The 20,600-nt window shown below is 38.3% G+C and overlaps 1 protein-coding gene across 1 annotated transcript in view; it reads right to left on the bottom strand.

Moving 5' to 3' along the window:
- siah2l (seven in absentia homolog 2 (Drosophila)-like) overlaps nucleotides 1-20,600 on the bottom strand; it is a 56,412-nt gene that overhangs the window by 5,053 nt on the left and 30,759 nt on the right. The window lies entirely within an intron of this gene.

Below are 20,600 nucleotides of genomic sequence, written 5' to 3'. Positions count from 1 at the left end.
AGAAGCAAAACTCAATTAGTGCAACAAAAATAATTAAAGATGCACTACAGAAAAACAAAGTCTACAATCTTCATATAAATGCTAGTATACTGGTCAAAGTCTTCAAGGAAATATATGAATAAAAATGAAATATCTTAGTAAAGTCAAGTATTCAACATTTTTAATTCAATTTCTCCCAAATGGTTAACAGCTAGAGACTATCAAGTAGTCAAATTATGTAATCAGATGCAAACACTATCTACATTCAAGTACTTTGGCAACAAAAAGCTGAAAGCACCCAAGTTTCTTGTTGCATTTTGAAGTTCCAGTCATTGCCAATATATACAGGGGCGTAATTTTATGCCACTTTTTAGTTGTATCAGACAGTATAAATAGGGAAAATCTGAAAGAAAAAGCAGCTTCCAAAATTTTAAACAGTCAAAAATGTCCATGATAAAGAAGGCAAGATGCATTAATAACCAAAGGCTTTACTAAATTCAAAACAGGAGGAGAAGTAAAATTTGCAGTCAATAACCTAATATCTACATTTGGTAAACCTTCATGCTTCCTTATTCACCACTCATGTACAAATGAAAATCAATAGAATGGGGCCTTAAAAATGAAATTGACAGTTCAACTTACAATACATACTGCCAAAATCAGCTAAAATCAAAACGGAGAACTGAAAACGTATTCAATCTGGCAAACTGGTAACACAGAGAGATACAAAGGGCCAGATTTCCCAAGAAGCGATAATCACATGCAGACTGTCACTCTGCTCTCTATTCTTTAGATAATGAAAGATCTTTGCATAGGAGATTCCACTCAGGATTCTCTCAAAAATGCAGATTGTATTTTCATTCTGACAGATTGCTCGAAGTGTAGAATAGTTGTTGAGGGAAGGCAATCCATGTCCTCTTTTTCACAGCAGTCAGTTGCCTTATACTATATCGAAGCTGCAGCATCACACACAGCTGCGCTGACAGCTCTTACGAAAGGGTAAATACACAAGGTTAGTGCGAGGCTAGGGTGCCAGTTGGATAAAGGTGCCAAATATGTAGGGGTAGGGTATCAGAGAAGGTAGTGGCCAGGGGAAGTGATTGATTCTTCAGGGTAGGCATTGGTGGGTGGCAGTGTTCAGTTGAGGGTGAAGTTTCAGTTCAGGTGCTGGGTGATGCAAGACTTCTGAGAGATCTGTAGTTGGAGAAGTGGAAGCATGTACAGAATGCACATAGCATCAAGATACAAAGGTCTAAAAGGTGGAAGAGCAACAAATGCCTGGCAACATCACCAATTGCAAGCTCCCCTCCAAGCATCATGTCATTCTGACTTGGAATCAAATCTTCATTCCTTCACTGTTGCAGAGTCAAAGATCTGGAGCTCGTCCTAATGTATATCTACTCCATACAGACTGTAGCAATACAAGAAGCTGGCCAACCACCACCTTTAAGAGCATTTAAAGCTGGACAAATTTATTGGTCTCACATCTGAAAAACACATTTTTAAAACATACTGCAAAATATACTAACACCTGTAACATGGCAGACAACATATGCCAACCAGCGTGTAGCTCCCATATACACTGACGTACAACAGAAGTCAATTGTATTAAACATGAATTGCAGATGTTGTCTATTCTCCAACACTACTCCTACAGACTAGGGATCCAATCCAAATCTTGTTCAAAACTTGCATTCATGTGGCATATTTCACAATGTATGGTCACTGTTTAAAACATATGAAACATGGAAATTATACTTTGTACTATTTTACTGATATTGGTTCAGAGATAGATAAATATTGACCAGTGCATACTGGTAGAGGGATGGGGAACATCCTTAGTCTTCGTCTAAATAGTGTCTTCTTAATTTATCGAACAAGGAAAAAGTTGTGATTGGTTGATTATGGAATTTCTGGTGTTCCAATTCAATAGGATTAATTTCTTTAAGTCAAAACAGATTTATGCTATATTTAGCCATATTGATGGGTTTGTAAAATACATCTGCTTGTATGCTTTAGATGGATCTTAATATGTAAGAAGATTAGGCTCATAATAGGCAAATTACATTCATCTTAAATGTGATACTACAGATCTGGGATGGCAAATGCTCATATTCTCTTCATGATGGCAATTTATTTCAACTAAATAGGTTACAGAAGATCAAGGTCACAATTTTAAGTTGTTTAAGGCCTGATCTAGACTAAATATTAAAAGGCTCTTTTAAAAGCAAATAGTGGATCTCTAATATTGGTTACTATATTTCACAATGAACAGTGATTCAGTGAATTCTTTCTAGGAAGGCCTGGATTTGTTCCAGTTTAAAAATTAGCATTAACAGAAATAAGAAGCTGTTATGAAGAACAATATAAATGGAGGGAACATCAAATATATCCTTTGGTCTGGTTAAAAATCTGATGAGAGAGGTACTTCTTGGTACAAGAGAAAATATTTTAATAATAAATTAGTATGCACAAAACTACCTACTTTACATTCTATATAAACTACCGTTAATAGTGAAGCTGTAAGTTAAGCGGACACATGAAAATCACAATTCCAGACATCAGTCTATATATCTGTCTTATGGAGCAATTTAGTTCGTTGAATTATAATCTTACGAACAGCTCTACTGAATGTTATTCTTCATCTTACATACTCCACATAAGCATAACACTAAGCTTGGAAATGGAAAGCCTCTGCTTGGATGCTGTAATGTCAGCCTCATGGCCATACACCAAATGTTGGTGTTTTAGGCTGCAGCTATATCTAGATAGCAAACCTGAGTTTTGCTTCATATGTTTGCCTTGCATAAGACAGCAACTGGAATATATTTGGACTGGTGCTGAGAATTAATTCTAGAAAGCTTCAGTCCTGTAAGTGGCGACAGTGCATTCAACCAGGTACTTGGTGAATCACTGCTTTATAACAACAATCCGATGCATATTTAAACCTGAGAAAAAGACAAAAGTACCAATTTTGAAACGTCTGTTTTATTTCTGACTTAAGAGGGGCAGTTAAAACAATATGGCAACAATGTCTTGTTGCAAATGAAGCAGGACATCCAAGTTAAAACCTCAATTTTAAGACCATCCTTCAAAAGATATACTATTAATACAAATGATCACTACTGAAGCTATTCATCACCATTTTGTATAATTCTTTGAATCAATAATTGTCAATGTGCCATATTATGTAATCTATTTGGAGGCTATCCTTGTAATTTTTCAAACACGAAATTCCAGATGCCTGAGAAGATTCAATTGCTGGCTGCATCACTAACAAGAATTAAGGACCCAAACGTAACTAAAAAGGGTTGAACTACCAGTAGGGACATTTCTCAATTGGATTACTTTTGTGCACATTAGTCTTAAGAACAGAACCTATTCTGTTGTCTTTCGAGGATTCGTTGGCTAGCACCATCATCTTAAGACCATTGAGAATGTTGAAAATACAGAAACCTAGACAAGTTGGCTTAGAGTAATCTAATCTTTCTTGGAGAAAATGCGAGTTTTGTCACAGTATGCTTGACAACATTAAAAAGTCAGCCTGAGATGAATGAAATGCTCACCATAACAAATCCAAATGTTGCTACAGATCTTGTTTATTTTTAAGCATATATTGCAACAGCATTATATCATATGTAGCTTCACCCACATGCAACTTTTAGTCAACATGGCAGTTATAATTATTTCAACAACTTTCTAAATTGAAAACAGTAAAAGAGTGCTGTTAAGAACAAATTGTTTTGATCAATTACGCTTAAATGAAGTGGTATATTAGATGATAATTTCCACATGCCACTCTTACTAATAGAGCAAGGACACCAAGAGCATTCCTGAGGCATAGCATGCAAGCCAATACTATTTTTACTGAGATATTGAGATAATTTTTTTTTGTATCAGCTTCACACAAAAGCAACTCCACAAATCTTGCTACCTACAAGAGGACAGAAACAACATATTCTCTATATCCAATATTTCGTCTCAAAGAACCACGCAAGAAGAAAATGGATTGTTTCGACCAAAGCAAACTTAGAAGGAAATATACAAACGAAGACAAATTGCTATGAGTATTTCATTCATAGTTCAAAAAAAAAGGCTTCATGAAAATGTCACTTGAATTCTACAACAGTTCTCCTGGCAATTCTAAATATAGCACATTATGTTGCCTGGAAAATGTTACTGTTTGAAGATTTACTTTGTTATAAAAATCACAACAGTTCCAATGACTATATTATACTTAAATACAAAAGGAGAAAAAAAAAGTGTCTATTTTTCTTGTTTGCTTACTATCTGGTGTACTGGATTACATTAAAAATTCCCTAGAAATGTATTCCTAAGTGATTCTGCAAGATGAACAGGTCTCTGGAGGAAAAGCAATGCTTTTCAAAATTATGTTTACTCGCAGTCTACCTGCCAGCTCTTTTCAACAAGCTGACTACATTAGTCTTATTCAGCCACTGCTTCAACTGCATTAACCAGTGTTGCTAATACGTAGAGACAAAAATGAAGCTAGTGATTATATTAAATTCCCCTTTTTAAAAAGCTTGCCAACATAAGATTACTGCTCCACTATTTACTGTACACTGAAAAATGGTTAACTTGGCACCTCCCCCAAAGCAACTCAGTTGTGCACACAAGGTTAGCTTAGCAGTATTTATTAGTTCAGTTGATTTCAGTTCTATTGCAGCTAAAGACAGAACTACATCTCATTGCCAAAAAATAGTGGCACCAGTTTAACTAGAGTTCAATATTGTCATGGAACAAACAAAAAGCACAATGATTCAGTTGCTAGTTTGCCAACAACTTACCATATGCCTGTGCTCCGGATGCACTCTACATACGTGTCGTGCCGAGGACGACAGCAATCGTTTTGTTTTGTTGAATTGACATTGCAAATGCATAAGATCCAGCACAAGATTAAAACATTGAGCAAAGCAAAACATCACAACCATCTAAGTTCATAAAGCTTAAAAAAAAGAAAAGCTATCTCAATTCACAAGTAAAAAAAAAATTAACATTTATTTTCCTGATATCATTCTCGTACTTTTGCTTTCTCGCCCTGTAGTTAGAGGTTGGAATATATCTGCAGCAGTAAAGCAATCAATCGGGAGTACAATATGATGCAGTCATGTGATCATACCTTCACGAGAAAAGCCATCTAATTAGACCTCCCATCTTAAATGCGATATTCAGAATACCCTGGAGAATTCACTGTTGAATCTTGACTTCTGGGACTAAGCACACAAGTGAACCAGTTCCAATTCACGTGAATCTTTACAGATATGCCATCACCGTTACAAAAGGACTAAGGTCACAGATAACTTTCAATGGCTAGAAATACTGAAGTGCTTTTCATCTACAAAATGCAAGATGTCAAGCATATGCAATATACCTTGGTTAAAGCTATTGTTTTAATGCGAGTTAACCTAAAGGCAAAATTCATTTACTATGATAAAGACAATTAAAAAAGCCCGACTGAATCTGTACTCAAAGGTTCTTTGGATTAAAAAAGCAGCTCAACAGTGTAGATGCATGCTGATCAGTGAACATTTACAACATAATTGCACACTGCATTTTAACGGCATACAACATCCAAATGAATAGGGTTAATTGAAATACATTTTCGAATATAATGAAAGTACAGTGTACCAAAAGTAAATACAGTCACAAGAGATTATCGCACAAATCATTTCAAAATGCTTACATGGGCACAAACACACATATACAATGAAGAACAGCATATGCTTAGGGTTATTAGGGATTTCGTGGAGCATGGGGTCTAGGTTCCAGTCCCACCCGAGGATATGATGGCCACTGAGATGTGTCACATGCCTGAGAATGTGGCTTAATTTTCCTTTACATAGGGGATAGGAAGTTCGGGAAAGATGAAAAAAACACCACTACTCTTGCTCAAGTAACTAAATCAAAAGCACCCATGATATACTTGTACATCAAAACTTATGAAGTGCTGCATTATTACTCAACATATGACAACCTTGAATTTTAGTCTTACCTTTAAGAGGAGAAAATTCTTCTTTTACTTGAAATTAATGGCTAAAGATCTAAACATAAAACAAATGAAAGCGATCCCAAAGCTTTAACAACAGATTTCCACTGGAAAATGGCAATTGTGACTTTTAGCTAAGCAAACAAAAACAAAAAGCAAGAAAAATGTATATTATGAGACAAAATTGTCTGCTTACTCTCCAGATTGAGTAATGCAGCTCAATGTTCAATTTTTGCATCATCACTGCTCCCTAATTGTCACTACTCCAGGGATTAAGGAAATCACAAGAGAGAAATAAAAGTAGCAATTCAAGATTGGCAAAAGAAACATATTATATAAAAGACATAACTGTCCATTACAAAAGACAACTTCTAAGTTTACAAAAAAAAAATACTCTGACTCTAATTTATAGTATATCTATTCCTTTTTTTTAAATTCAAGTGAAAGTGTGAAGTGTGAAAGTGTTGCTGCCAAGGAGAATTAGAACCACCACAAATTGTTCACTGAAAAACGTAATGGTGCTGAATTTCTTGGATGAAGCCATCCTTTTATGGTGAGGATAGCAGATAACTTACTACATTCTGAAATAGCCGCATCACATTAGCAACCAACGACCAAAACAAAGATTTTTGAGGTCTCCTTTCAATCAGGAATTAGCCTGCAACACTCTCCAAATCAAACGGGGGGAAAAAAACTGTTTCCAATACTACCTTCCCAAATCTCCTTATATATACGGCCTGGACATCTACTTGAGCATAGCAGTAGCCTAATAAAATATTGGCCCTGGCATATATTTTATTCTTCCTCGAAAATAAAGTACTTCCTTTATTCTCCTGTACCTTAAAATGGTGCCAGATTGCGGTAACAGAACACTTATCACTGTATCTATGTTTGACAATAACTCATTCATTCATGGTTGAATCAGCATCTGGAGGTCAGATCTCAAATCTACAGCAGGAAAATGGAGAATCAGCAATGACTTAAAGATAAAAGATACGACGGACAAAAGCCATGCCAAATTGTGATACTTAGTAGTTGGATTTGAACTTCATATTAATTAGAATTTGATGAAAATTCTTGGCAGAATATTTTTTTTGCCTTCAGGGACAATTCTGAGTGAGGATATTTCACATCTAACTAAACAGTATCAGGAAGAAAAAGAACAGCCCAGTGGTTCAGTCATTGGCACTGCTGCCTCACATCACCAGGGAACAGGGTTCGATTGCAACCCTGGGTGACTGTGCAAGCTCCACATATTCTCCCGATATCTGCATGGGCTTCCTCTGTGTGCTCCAGTTTCCTCTCAGTCCAAAGATGTGCAGACTAGGTGCATTGGCCATAGGAATTGTAGGGTTACAGGGCTAGGTTAAGGGGTGGGTCTGGGTGGGATGTTCTTCAGAGAGTCAGTGTGGACACAAGGGTCTGAGTGGCCTACTTCTGTACTGCAGGGATTTTATGATTGAAAGCCAAGAGATAACACGGGGGAAGGAAGAGAATTGCACAAATAGTCCCATCTGTCAAAAACCTTCATAGTTTGTCACTTGTCAGATGTCAGACACTCATGAAAGAGTGTGTGTAAGAAGGATCAAATTCTCTCAGTAATCAGCTTGAAAACTGGCTTGAATACAACAAAGTATTTTCACGGAGACAGTCAACACAAAAGATGCAACAAAAAGGAATGGAGGGAGGACCACTGCCAACTGCAGTTGATAAGGTGATGGTTAGCTACTTACTTAAACTGTCATTAAATATTTTCAGGATTTCTATTAAGTAGTACTGAAGGAATAGCAATGTAGTTCCAAACCAGGACTGTGAAATTGTTGGTGGCCCTGTTGCCATGTACCTGCTGCCCTTGTTCTTCCAGGTAGTAGAGACTGCATGTTCTGAAGATACTGGGTAGGAAACCTTAAAGAGTTATTGCAGTAAATCTTGTAGATCGTACACACTGCTGCCATTGTGTGTTGGAGGTGGAGGGAGCGAATGGGAAGTCAATGAAGTGGACTGCTTTGCCTTAGATAACGTCAAGATCCTGAATTTTGTTAAGAGCTGCATTCTCATATCCGGGGAAGAGTATTCAGTGACACACTGATGGTGAACAGGTTGTGTGGAGTCTGGAGGAGAGTTACTTGTAACAGAGGTTGACATGCTTTTGTAGTCACACTATTTCCATACTTCTCGAGCTTGGTTTTCAGTCAATTGTAACCCGCAGGTTTTGATAGTGGAGGAGGCCATTGATGAAGCAGCTGAAGATGGCTGGACTTACAACATCACCCTGATGAACTTGTGCAGTGCAGTGAAGTGAAGACCTGAGACTCAGATGACTGACCTCCAACAATGACTACAAAATGAAGAGTTCTTTCCCTCACTTCTAAGCTGCTTAAACTGTTAGGCATGCAAATAGTACTGTGTTGTAGCTTCAGTAGGTTGGCATCTCATTTTTACACATGCCTGGATCGACTTCTGCATGCTGACTTTGGCCCTAGTTCAATACATTCTTGGTGCTGGACACTGAAGACCGTCTCCACCACCATCTCATTACTTAGCGTTTGTGTTGCATTAAGCTACTCATTTAGCAGCTGGAGACAGCTGGTAGTAAAACCTACTCAACCCTGAGGATTTCTTGTATTGTTGGTTGTGATGATTGGCCTGGAACAACTACAACCATCTTCGTCTATTTGTTAGCTTAAATCTTCCTTTGTCTCAGGTATAACTAACTAGTGGAGACTTGCCCAATTGCCATGAATTTCAATTTTACTCAGGTTCCTTGATTCTATCAATTGCTGGCTTGATTGCAAGACTGTTCACACTTACCTTTCTTCTGGAATTTAAGTAACAATGAGACTTAGATGATAATGATGCCAGCAGAATCTAAGCTGAGCATTAGTTAGTAACTAACTGGGGAGTAAATGTCACTTGACAGGACTGTCAACAACTTCCCACCAATTTGTCTGATGATTGAAAGTAGGAATTAGTTAAATTGGATTTGCTTCCCCTTTTGTGAACAGGATATACCTGGACATACTCCACCTTCTCTTGTAGATATCAGTAATGTAGTTGTATTGCTTGGCTAAAGGCACAACTCTTTCTGCACTACAAACCTTCAGCACTAAAGCTGGGATTCTGCTGAAGTTCAAAACTGATCTGTACTAGCCACCTCGATTTCAAGTAAAGTGAACTAAATTGATTTAATATTAGTTTCTGTGATAACGATAATGATAACCTTGGGACGGGACAAAAACACATCATTCATTTGGTACTCCAGGCTAAAGGTATTTGCAGCCTTATCTTGGGCTGGACTGTCACTGCAAATGGGAATGTTGATGGAGCTTCCTCCACTTATGTTTAATTAGATTAGATTAGATTCCCTACAGTGTGGAACAGGCCCTTTGGCCCAACCAGTCCACACTGACTGTCTGAAGATAAACCCGCCCAGAATCATTTCCCTCCGACTAATGCACCTAACACTATGGGCAATTTAGCACGGCCAATTCACCTGACCGGCACATCTTTGGACTGTGGGAGGAAACCGGAGCACCCGGAGGAAACCCACGCAGACATGGGGAGAACGTGCAAACTCCACACAGACAGTCATCTGAGGCTATAATAGAACTTGGGACCCTGGTGCTGTGAGGCAGCAGTGCTAACCACTGAGCCACCGTGCCGCCCAATTGTCTAACATCATTCTCTGAAAGTTGCAGGACTGCAAACCTTTGAGTTTAGGTTTCCTTGAGTAGGTGATGTCATTTCCTGTTCTTTTTCGCAGAAGGTGGTAAATGGGGTCCACATCAATGCGTTTGTTGACAGAATTCCGGTTGGAATGCCACGCTTCTCGGAATTCCCATTCGTGTTTCGTGAGGAAGGACACTACTTCAACTGGGATAACACATCCATCCTGGACAAGCCAAAAAGAGACACGCACGAATTCCTAGAAGCATGGCATTCCAACCTGAACTGTCAGAAAATACATTGACTTAGATCACATTTATCACCCCCAAGAGAAAAAGAACAGGAAATGACATCACCAACCAAAGGAAACCTAAACACACAAATAGAAAGTGGGTCACTAACAAGAGTGCTTCACCGGGGGCTCACTGATGACATTACTTAGTGTGGTGATGAAATGTCTGAAAAAGAACCTTCCAGCTCAGCGAGCAAGCTTACATCCAGAACCTCAATCTGAGCTACACATCTTCTCAAACATACTAATTTAAATTTTGCTGAAAGCAGGAAGACATGTATCTGACTTCACATATCATCTGCCTTGGAATAAAGATAAAGAAAAGGCAGAACACTTGTGCATTAATTGGTAAACTATGCCTAATATGCATTTTGGAAGAAATTAGTTTTAACAAAATCCATGTTAAAAAAAATTTTGGAAAGTCTTCTCATCAGCAACCACCAGCATAGTTTGGAATTAAATATATATATATATATATATATATTAGATTAGTTTAGCACTGAAAAGCAAACAGGATGTGACTTCCTAAATTGCAAAGAGGTTGTTTGGAATCCTGTTAACTCAAGATATACAAATAGTTCAAAAATGCTATAAATGCAAGCACTAACTCAAGGGAAAGAAGGGCAATGTTTTGGAAATGTTAAGAGGTTTTAAAAAAAATTCTACTTGGGAAAGAGATCAGTGGTAGAATTTTAGAGGAGGAGGATCTGTGGAAATAGTAAGTAAATATAGGGGGTGATGATTCAAAACGAAGTGATGTTAAAACAACAGCATTTCTGCCCATGATGGTTATCATAATTACATCTAACACTCATCAGGAATGAATGGTTAACTCTCAGTAATGTCAGGGCAAAAACCTATTTTATAAAAACTATGCTGGACTTAGCCTTGCTGGTAAGCTGTTTTTCAGACATGCTCTGTAAACACCATTGTTAATTGAACAATTTTTGGAAAATATGGTGTCAAAGTGCCATTGAGGTTCCTTTTATATTTTATTTCATGATGACAGTTTTATGCCTCAGTGATAGTCAACCCACTATATCAGTTATTCTCACACTACAGAACTACTACTTTTTTAAAAGAAATGTAGATTAGATTATGTCGTAGAATTGAGAATGCTGTCAACAACTATGCATAGCAGGCTTCTCTCTCCAGTAGAATATTCTGTTAGTAATGTACAGCTCTGGCATAGAAATAATCTCGACTGCCACTGTATTAAAGACATTTAGAGTTAATTTTACAATAAACCATAGTAAGGAAGACAGACTGTTCTGAAATTATTTTGAACATTAGTATCACCTTTCCCTATGGCAAATATGATAGATTATAAATTCCATTAACTTATAAATTTTGCATTGCACATCTTCTGAAAGCCTTTTAACTTTAATTTATCAACAGCAGGTCATATACATTACTACTCTGCTGACGTGAGGAAAGAACTAGCTGTTACAATGTTTTACTGCCTACAACTATGCTTTTATACCACTCATACAACAGTACAGACTATTAAATAAATTTATTACTCTGTGTTGTCATATTCATAATTTATTCAATTGTGGGAATTTGGAGTACTCGTCCAGACTGTACACAGTTCACAGGCTAAGCTGATGCCCTGAAAATAGACTTTTCAAATAATGTTAACCCTTGGTCTAAATTTGACACTTTTAAGATGGAATTGGTGATCGATAAATTGAAGAAGATAAGCTCCAATTGTTTAAGGATTTATATCTGGTCACTGGTAACAAAACTGGGACTAGATTTCTTTCTGAAGCATTACAAATATGGATTTTAAAATTCATGTTACTTTCATTTAATCTATTTTTCTAATTAACCTGTTCAGAGACATTTTACATCTCTCTGAAGCAAGTGGAACTTCAACTTGGGCACTTATAGACCAGAAATCCAAGTTATAGGGAAACAATGAAGGAACATTCAAGATCGGCTGCAAGTGAGGCAAATACACGAAGATAAAGCTGTTGAAACAGCAAAGAAAAATCCAAAATATACTTCTCAAATCATTAAGTTAACTGAGCTGACAACCATGGAAAATAGGACTGATGACTTTACTATTTTATAAAACTACCCAGCCATTACAGGGCAAACATTAAATGCATTCACCAGAATTGATAATAGAAAACTACTTTCATGCAAATGGGTAGGAATCCAAATTGCAGACTTCAATTCATCTTGCTGAAGTATTAGGAAACACATTCTGACAATTTAATATGCAAGATTCAAAGTGGGACCAAAGAAACAAGCTACAGTTAAACATAATTTGAACGCAAAATGCTGGAGAAGTTCAGCATATCAGACTGTATCTGTGGAGAAAGAAGGGTAACATTTCAGGTCATAGGTTTTTCAACAGAACTAAAGTACAAGCTGTTTAGTTCCACCCAACATAATAGAGAAAAAAAAATTGCAATGGAGCTGTTATTTCTGTTTTGAGGCCAACAATGATTGTGAACCTGTCCATAACATAACCTTTAGAAATTCCAGGTAAACCCAAATCTGTTTCTCTCATTATGTTTTTACTTTTTCTATCTGAGTGCAATACCAGAGTGCATCCTTCAAAAACTGAATATAATATTTCAAGCAAATAAATGGAATATCAACATGATCGAACTAAACGATGGAGTAAGTTTGACATGCTGAATAGCTTATTCCCATGTTCCAAGAGCCCCCATTTATCCGTATAATGAATGCCAGAACTGTGTACTTGAATTGTATATTTATGACCATGACCTTCCCTCTCATCTACTCTGCACAATCAACATAGCAACTATGCCAGAAAGTTTGAAGCTAAGAACATCTAATTTTTCCAGTGTCATATTTGGTATGTTTGAACAATGTTTCTACTGAAGGGATCTGGGGAAAATAAATCTATTATTGGTGCAATATTAAATGCACAGTGTAATCAGGCAAATATTTTAAATTTGGAAAATAAAACTGGGACAACAGTCAAAGTTGCTAATGATCTAGCTTTGATATAGCTTCCTAGAAACAGGAAGCAATTTTTAATCTAGCCTTCACCAAAAACACATCAAATGATGAATTGGAAAGCCTTTGATCTTTTCGCAACTGTGAACAGAGATACAAGATCAAGATCAAGTCAAGCTGGCAAAGAGGATCAGATGTAGCAGCTCAGGCTTTCTTCCTCAAAAGGAAAGGCTGTGAGGACTGCAGCAATGATTTAGGAGTTTCTGTGGATTGGGAATTTGGGTTTAAGAACTCCGAGAAAGCAATGGCTACCATGCTATGTAGCTTTGATTGAATACTAACACCTACTGAGGTCTCTTTGCAAACTGGCAATAGCATAATTAGAGTCAAGGAATCAAATGCTCAAAGGCTGGTGGGTGGAATGGGTTTCAGTTTGTGGGGAACTGGCACCAGTACTGTGACAGAAAAGAGCTATTCAAGTGCTTCACCTGAACTGTGCTAGGACCAGCATCCTGTCAAATCAAATACCTTGGGCAATAAAGAGGACTCCAATACAATTCTGTGGGGCAGCTATTTAGATAACTATACTCAGTGTGGGACGGCAAGTGACAGAGCATACAAACATAGAAAAACAGCAGTAAATAGGGTCAAAAGGCAAAATCAATGGCTCTTTACTTGAATGCATGCATTATTAGGAACAAAATAAGTGAATTAATGGCACAAATACAGGTATGACACGTGGTTACAAAAAAATCAAAACTGGGAACGAAATATTCAGGACGCTTTTGAAAAGGGCAGACAGGGAAGAAAGGGCGGTGGGGTAGCATTGTTGGTATGGGATGGAAAAAAGTACAACAGCAAGAAAAGGTTTTGGAACAGAAGAAGCAGAATTCACATGGGTGCTAGGTAAAGAATAAAAAAGACAACGAAGGTATGAGTAGGTGTAGTCTATTGGTCTAACAGTAGCTATACAGTGGGACAACAAAAGAAATCATGAGGGCACATAACAAATGCAGTACATTAATCAAGACATGGGAAGCCATTAAGAAAAAGTCAGTGTATATGGAACAGTTTCCTGGAACAAAATACTGTGAATCCAACAAGGGGGAGAAACTTGGATTGGAAACAAGTGTACTAAGTTAAATAGGGACAATAACAAAATAAATAGGGGTAAGGCTCAAAGTGGACTGAGAAAAGGCGTGTAGCAGCTCATGGTTCATGGCTCAGCAAAGATATTCTCCAGTGAGGTAAAAGGATTTTAGAAAGGCGATAATCCAATCACAATTAATCTAGGAAGATAAGGATAGCATCAATTGATAGAAATAAAACTCCATGCAACAGAGATTAGTGGTAAGGCAGAAGATTGGGATAGTTTTAAAAATCAATAAAAGATGACCAGATAAAGGGAGAAAATAAACTTTGAGGGTAAACTTGCAAGTAATAGCAAGACAGGCAGCAAGAGCTTTTTAAAAAATATATTGAAAAGGAAGAGAAGCCAAAATAAACATAGGTCTGTTAGAAAATGAGGCTGAGTAATAAAAGTGGGTAACAAGGAAATGGTAGAGGAATAAATATTTTCCTTCAGTCCTCATAATAGAAAACACTAAATAATCTAGGGGCAAAAGATGGAGAGGACATAAATAGTAAATATCACTCGAGAAAAGTTTCTCAATGGAACTGAAGACCAAAGGTTCCCTTGACCTACTGGAATGCATCCTAGGTTATTAAAGGAAGTAGTTAGAGAGATAGTGGATGTATGAGTAGTAATCTTTCAAGAATCCTTAGATTCTGGAAACGTTTCAGCTGATTGGAAAGCTGCCAATGTAACACCTTTATTGAAAAGGGAAGGAGACAAAAATATGTACCTGAAGACCAGTGAACTTAACATTGGGAAAACACTAAGAGTCTATTATACAGGATATAATAGTACAGCATTCAGAAATGTATGATACAATCAAGTACAATCAGCACAGCTTCATGAGGGGTAAGTCATGCTGACAAATTTACTGGAACTTTTTGAAGTAGCATAGGCATTATGGGAAAGAAGTGATGTAATACATTTGGAATTCCAGAAGGCATGTGATCAAGTGCCACACATTAGGGTCCTGAATAAAATAAGAGCATATGGTGTTGGAGACAATCTACTAGCATTGGTAGAGGACTGGTTATCTAAAAGATGAGAATTAACATGAGGGGAGACATTTTCAAGATGTCGACCTATAATTATTTGAATGCCACAGGACTTAGTGTAGGGACAATTATTTACTATATATTCATCATTTAGATGAGGAAAGTGAATGTACAGTAGCCAATGCTGAAGATGACAAAAATAGATGAGAAGGCAGGTGGTGAAGATGAAACAATGAATCTACATAGGGATACTGATAGGTTCAGCATGTGAGCAAATTACACATTTAAGAGAATAGTGAGGAGAAATTTCTTCTGAAGAGTGTGAACCTGTGGAATTTTTCATTATTGAGGGTTGTCGAAGCTGGACTCTTTCCTATTTATTAGCTATCTTCTATACATGTTAACAAAGCATCCCACAACATTATGAGCTCTTTTCTCATTGGTCAAATAATATTCCCCTTTCATAAAACCATACAGAATCTGTTTGGCTGCATCAAATTCTCTCAAGTGTTCTGCTACTACTTCCTTATTAATGGGGTGGGGTGAGGAGTTCCGTAGTATTTCCCAATCACAGAATTAGGCTTTGGCCTACCATTTCCTGCTTTCAGCTTGCCAATCCAATGAAATCTTTTCAGAATCTCAGGAATTTTGGAAGAAGACAAAATGTATCTATCATATCCGTAGGCTCTTCTTTTAAAGATCAAGGAAGCAGGACATCAGATAATTTCCTTAGTACTTTTTCTCCAGTGATCATGATGGTTTTAAATTGCTCTGTCCCTTCTGTTCCTCATCACCCACAATTCTGGTGAAGCCATTTCTGTCTTTTACCAAAGAGTTCAGACACAAAATAGTTGTTCAAAGTTTCTGCCATTTTCTTGCTTCTCATTTATCCCTACTTCATCCTGGACCAATGATCACCACTCATGTCATTTTTATAATGTGGAGGCGTCAGTGTTGGACTGGGGTAGACAAAGTCAGAAGTCATATGGCACCAGATTATAGTCCAACAGGGTTTATCTGAAATCAAATTTTTGGAACACTGCTCCTTAGTCAATTTTTGTGATTATGGCAGAGAGACAATTAATCAGATCATAGGTCATTTTGTAATTTAGCTGTTGACACTTAATTCACTCCAAACTGACAATTTTGATCACTTGAAAAGACTGGTTATTCAGCCTGTCCACACTCCACTCACACCATCTTTTGACACTCAACTACCTAGAATTATCTGGCAATGGTCTCTCTGCCTGTGTGCTTCCGTCCATTTCACCCGAGGAAGGAAAAGCATTCCAAAAGCTTAGTGATTTCAAAATAGCCTGTTAGACAATAACCTGGTCTCATGTGACTTTCTCCTTGTAATGTTTTGCTTTCTCAAATGGAATACAACCTAAAATTTTGAGGTATGAAATGTATGCTTGATTGTCTGCTATTTATTCTGTATTCTTACCTTTTAACCTATTTTCTTAGTCAACTGTAGCCTAAAATCTTCTTGCTCTTTTAACTACCTGGAAGGTCAAGAAACAAATTTCGGATTATGTGATGTTATTTAAGGAGGACACTTTCAACCATGTTAATTAATCCCATCACAGTATACATTACCAGCTCTAAAATAATCACTTTCCTGGTTAGCTCCAACATATTCTTTTAAGAAACTGCCCTAAATACAGTGTTCATTCTCATCTCTACTTTTGTCTTCCGCAATCATTGCAGTAACTTCCTGCCAATCCTCAATTATTTATTAACTTATACTGGTTTCTAAAGTGTAGCCTTTTATTTACTATTCTCAGTGACTTTGCTCCTTTGCTATTTCTCATCTCCATGTAAACTGATTTTAAGTCTGGAACTTCCAAGCCAAGTCTCACTTCTTACTACCAGACTGACCTCACCTTTTATTAACAGTATTCTCTACTTCCTTTCACTTTCTTCCTACCCTTCAGAAATAGCAATGGCTTTGAATTTTCATTGTCAGCAATGGTCACCTTTGGAGTTGATTTTATGGTGCTACCATTTTTGGTACAAATTGTGTCCATTCAGATAAAGTGTCTCAAATTCTATGATTTTACTACTTTTCCTCTTATGGTACTCTTTTTTTCTGGTGCACTCATGTTTATTCACTGTTCTTCCCTGTCAGAGGCTCTGAAAAGGATTAAAACTAGACTCAAAACACTAACTCCCCTCCACAGATGCTGCCAGACCTGCTGAGTTTCTCCAGCATTTTCTGTGTTTGTGTTTTTCTCATCCTTCCAGTGACCAAAACAAAAAAACTTATTTTATCCACAGTCTGATTAGATACAAGTGTCTTAAGATCAAGGTTTCATTTTGAGTAAATTAATTAAAATACAACAGCATTCTAATTGTTTCCATAGATCCTACATTCCAGATACAAAATTAGTTTGTTGAAAATTTGGTAAAAGGCAGTGTCCTTATGCTATAACCTATCCACTTCAGAAATTCAAAATCCAAAAAGTTTTGAGCAAATTCATGGACTCTCTGCATTGCCACTTGACTGTTTAGGGCATTGCAACAAATAGAGAAGTTAGGAGGCCAACCAATCTTTGGACGTGGTTCGAAAGTGAAAAACGTACAGAAAAATGCAGCACAAGGTTAGAAAAACAGACAGGTATCTAATTTTATAGTGTGTCTCTCTCATGTTTTCTCCCTTTGGTTCCGAGTGCAAACACGGAAGGAGGACACAAAGCAATTTTTATTATGCTTCAGGATATTTTATCCCTGTCTTATGCTTCAGGTAAATAAGTATAACTATAATGATGTTTTCTAGTTCACATCGATAACATTTCAAAAGGTTGGGTGGCACAGTGGCTAGCACTGCTGCCTCACAGCGCCAGAGACCTGGGTTCAATTCCCGACTCAGGCGATTGACTGTGTGGAGTTTGCACATTCTCCCAGTGTCTGCGTGGGTTTCCTCCGGGTGCTCCGGTTTCCTCCCACAGTCCAAAGATGTGCAGGTCAGGTGAATTGGCCATACTAAATTGCCCGTAGTGTTAGGTAAGAAGGGGTAAATGTAGGGGTTGCGCTTCGGCGGGTCGGTGTGGACTTGTTGGGCTGAAGGGCCTGTTTCCATACTGTAAGTAATCTAATCTAATCTAAATAAGTATAACTATAATGATGTTTCCTAGTTCACATCGATGTTTAAGATGTTTCCTGGTTCACACACATATGGTCAGAATAATCCAGAACACTTGTGACAATATCAGCAAAAGTGACCACTGCAGAGTCATTGTGGAAACAAAGTCCCACTTTCATACTAAGAATACCTTCTGTGTTCCATGACACTACCACCCAGCTACAAATTGGCCAGATTTCAAACAGATCTAATAATCTGAAACCAGATATTTATGAGATGCTGTGGGCAATCAGCAGCAGAACGATATTCAACCACAATTTGAGATCTCATGGCCCAAAATATCCCACTCTCTACAGTTACCATCAAGTGAAGAGATCAATCCTGGTTCAAAGAACAGTGTATGAAGCAATGCCAACAACAGCACTAAGCATATCTAAAATTAAGGTTTCAACCTGGTGAAGCTAAAAACAGGACTACTTACATGCCAAACAGCATAACCAGCAGGTGATACAGTGGAGCAACTAACAATCAGATCAAAGATTGCGTTTCTACCACATCCAGTTCGGAATGGTAGCTGAAAATAACTGAGGTATTTTAGGTGTTGGAGGCAATTTCCTTGAATTCCAGAAACAGCAATTACTGTTTTATATGCTGTTGCATTATTTTGGAATTTTGGAGAAAAAAGTCAAAACAACAGCACTGTTAAAAGGAAGAGGATCGAGGGGATCCAAGATGGCGGCGACCCAGCAAGACTGGGTCTATAGTGCTCCTCCCAAGACTTGGGTACAGTGGGTCACCCACCCCCTACCACGCTCACCAAATCATTTATAATAGTTGTGTAATTTAATTAGTTGTGTAATATTACATTTAAACAATTTAATCCTAAGTTAAAATGACTAAATGGAAGGGAGCCCGCAGCTCTCAGCAAGCAGGAACCCGTCCCCCACCCTCTCCAGCTGCAGCAGAGGCGTCCACAGCCGCCCCGGGGGACTTACCAACAGCAACAAGCCTTGCAGAAATGATTTCCAAGCTTGACTCGAAGATCGATGCCTTTATTGCAGAATCCAGAAATCGTTGGGAGTCGCTCTTGGCCGCGCTGCAGAAGCACAACCGAGAAATCCAAGAAATTGAACGCCGAGTTGGAGGGGCGGAGCTAAAGGCCGCGACCTCCGAAAATACCGCTCAATTGAGCAGCGAGTCCGGACCTTGGAAAATCATATTGACGACCTCGATAATCGAGGTCGCCGAAAAAATATTCGTTTGCTGGGCCTTCCCGAACGGGAAGAGGAAGGCCAGCTTACAGCATTCCTGGAGCAGTGGCTGCCACAACTTTTAAATCTGCAAGCTGGATCAGGCCAGGTAAGGGTGGAATGGACCTACCGGGTCGCAATACGCGGGCCCGGCTCGAACCAGCGCCCACGCCCGGTCCTGTTCCGGCTGCAGAGCTACAAGGAGAGGCAGATACTCCTGGAAGCCTCTAGAAATCTCGGAAAAGACCCCCAAGCCATGATCTACAAAGGATCCAAGATCATGCTATTTCAGGACTTTTCCCCAGCTCTGGTTCAAAAGAGGAAGGCATTCGACGAGGCGAAGAAGCGGTTAAGGGACTTAAATATTCAGTACTCCTTACGCTACCCAGCGACGTTACGCTTTAACCATGAAGGATCCGTATACTAGTGGGCGGCACGGTGGCACAGTGGTTAGCACTGCTGCCTCACAGCGCCAGAGACCCGGGTTCAATTCCCGACTCAGGCGACTGACTGTGTGGAGTTTGCACATTCTCCCTGTGTCTGCGTGGGTTTCCTCCGGGTGCTCCGGTTTCCTCCCACAGTCCAAAAGTTGTGCACGTCAGGTGAATTGGCCATGCTAAATTGCCCGTAATGTTAGGTAAGGGGTAAATGTAGGGGAATGGGTGGGTTGCGCTTCGGCGGGTCGGTGTGGACTTGTTGGGCCGAAGGGCCTGTTTCCACACTGTAAGTAATCTAATCTAATCTAATAACTTTGGATCACCAAAAAAGGCTAAGGAATTCTTGGACTCTCTTAGATAAACTGTAAGACATAATGGATGTTGGTCTGCCTTTCCCCCCCCGCTTTGGTTTATATCCCCCCCCTTTTTTTTTCTCTTTTCTCTTACCTTACTGTTTAATATTATCATGGGGGGGTGGGGAGAGGGATTTGATTTTCTCCCCCCCCCCCTTGGGGTTGTTTTCTGTTATTATTTTATGTATATAATATATATATATATATATATAAAAGCTGGGGGTATGGTTAATGTTGGTGGGAGGAGGTGGTTACCTTATTCAATTTTACCTCTGTCTCTAGGAGCGGGGTTGTTTTCCCCTTGTTATTTTGTATTATTATATTTAATTATTATTTGTTGAGGTGGTAATTTTATAGTTATATGTTTATATATGATATTAACATTACCAAATATACCCAGGTGTTGGTATGGGTGGGGGTAGGGTGCTCACTGTTAACTCTAGCTTTGTATTATATCTGAATTC

Source organism: Chiloscyllium plagiosum, chromosome 15, assembly GCF_004010195.1.
Source record: "Chiloscyllium plagiosum isolate BGI_BamShark_2017 chromosome 15, ASM401019v2, whole genome shotgun sequence".
Taxonomy (NCBI): Eukaryota; Metazoa; Chordata; class Chondrichthyes; order Orectolobiformes; family Hemiscylliidae; genus Chiloscyllium; species Chiloscyllium plagiosum.
Note: the sequence above shows the minus strand (reverse complement) of the source record. Positions and strands in the feature narration are given on the sequence as shown.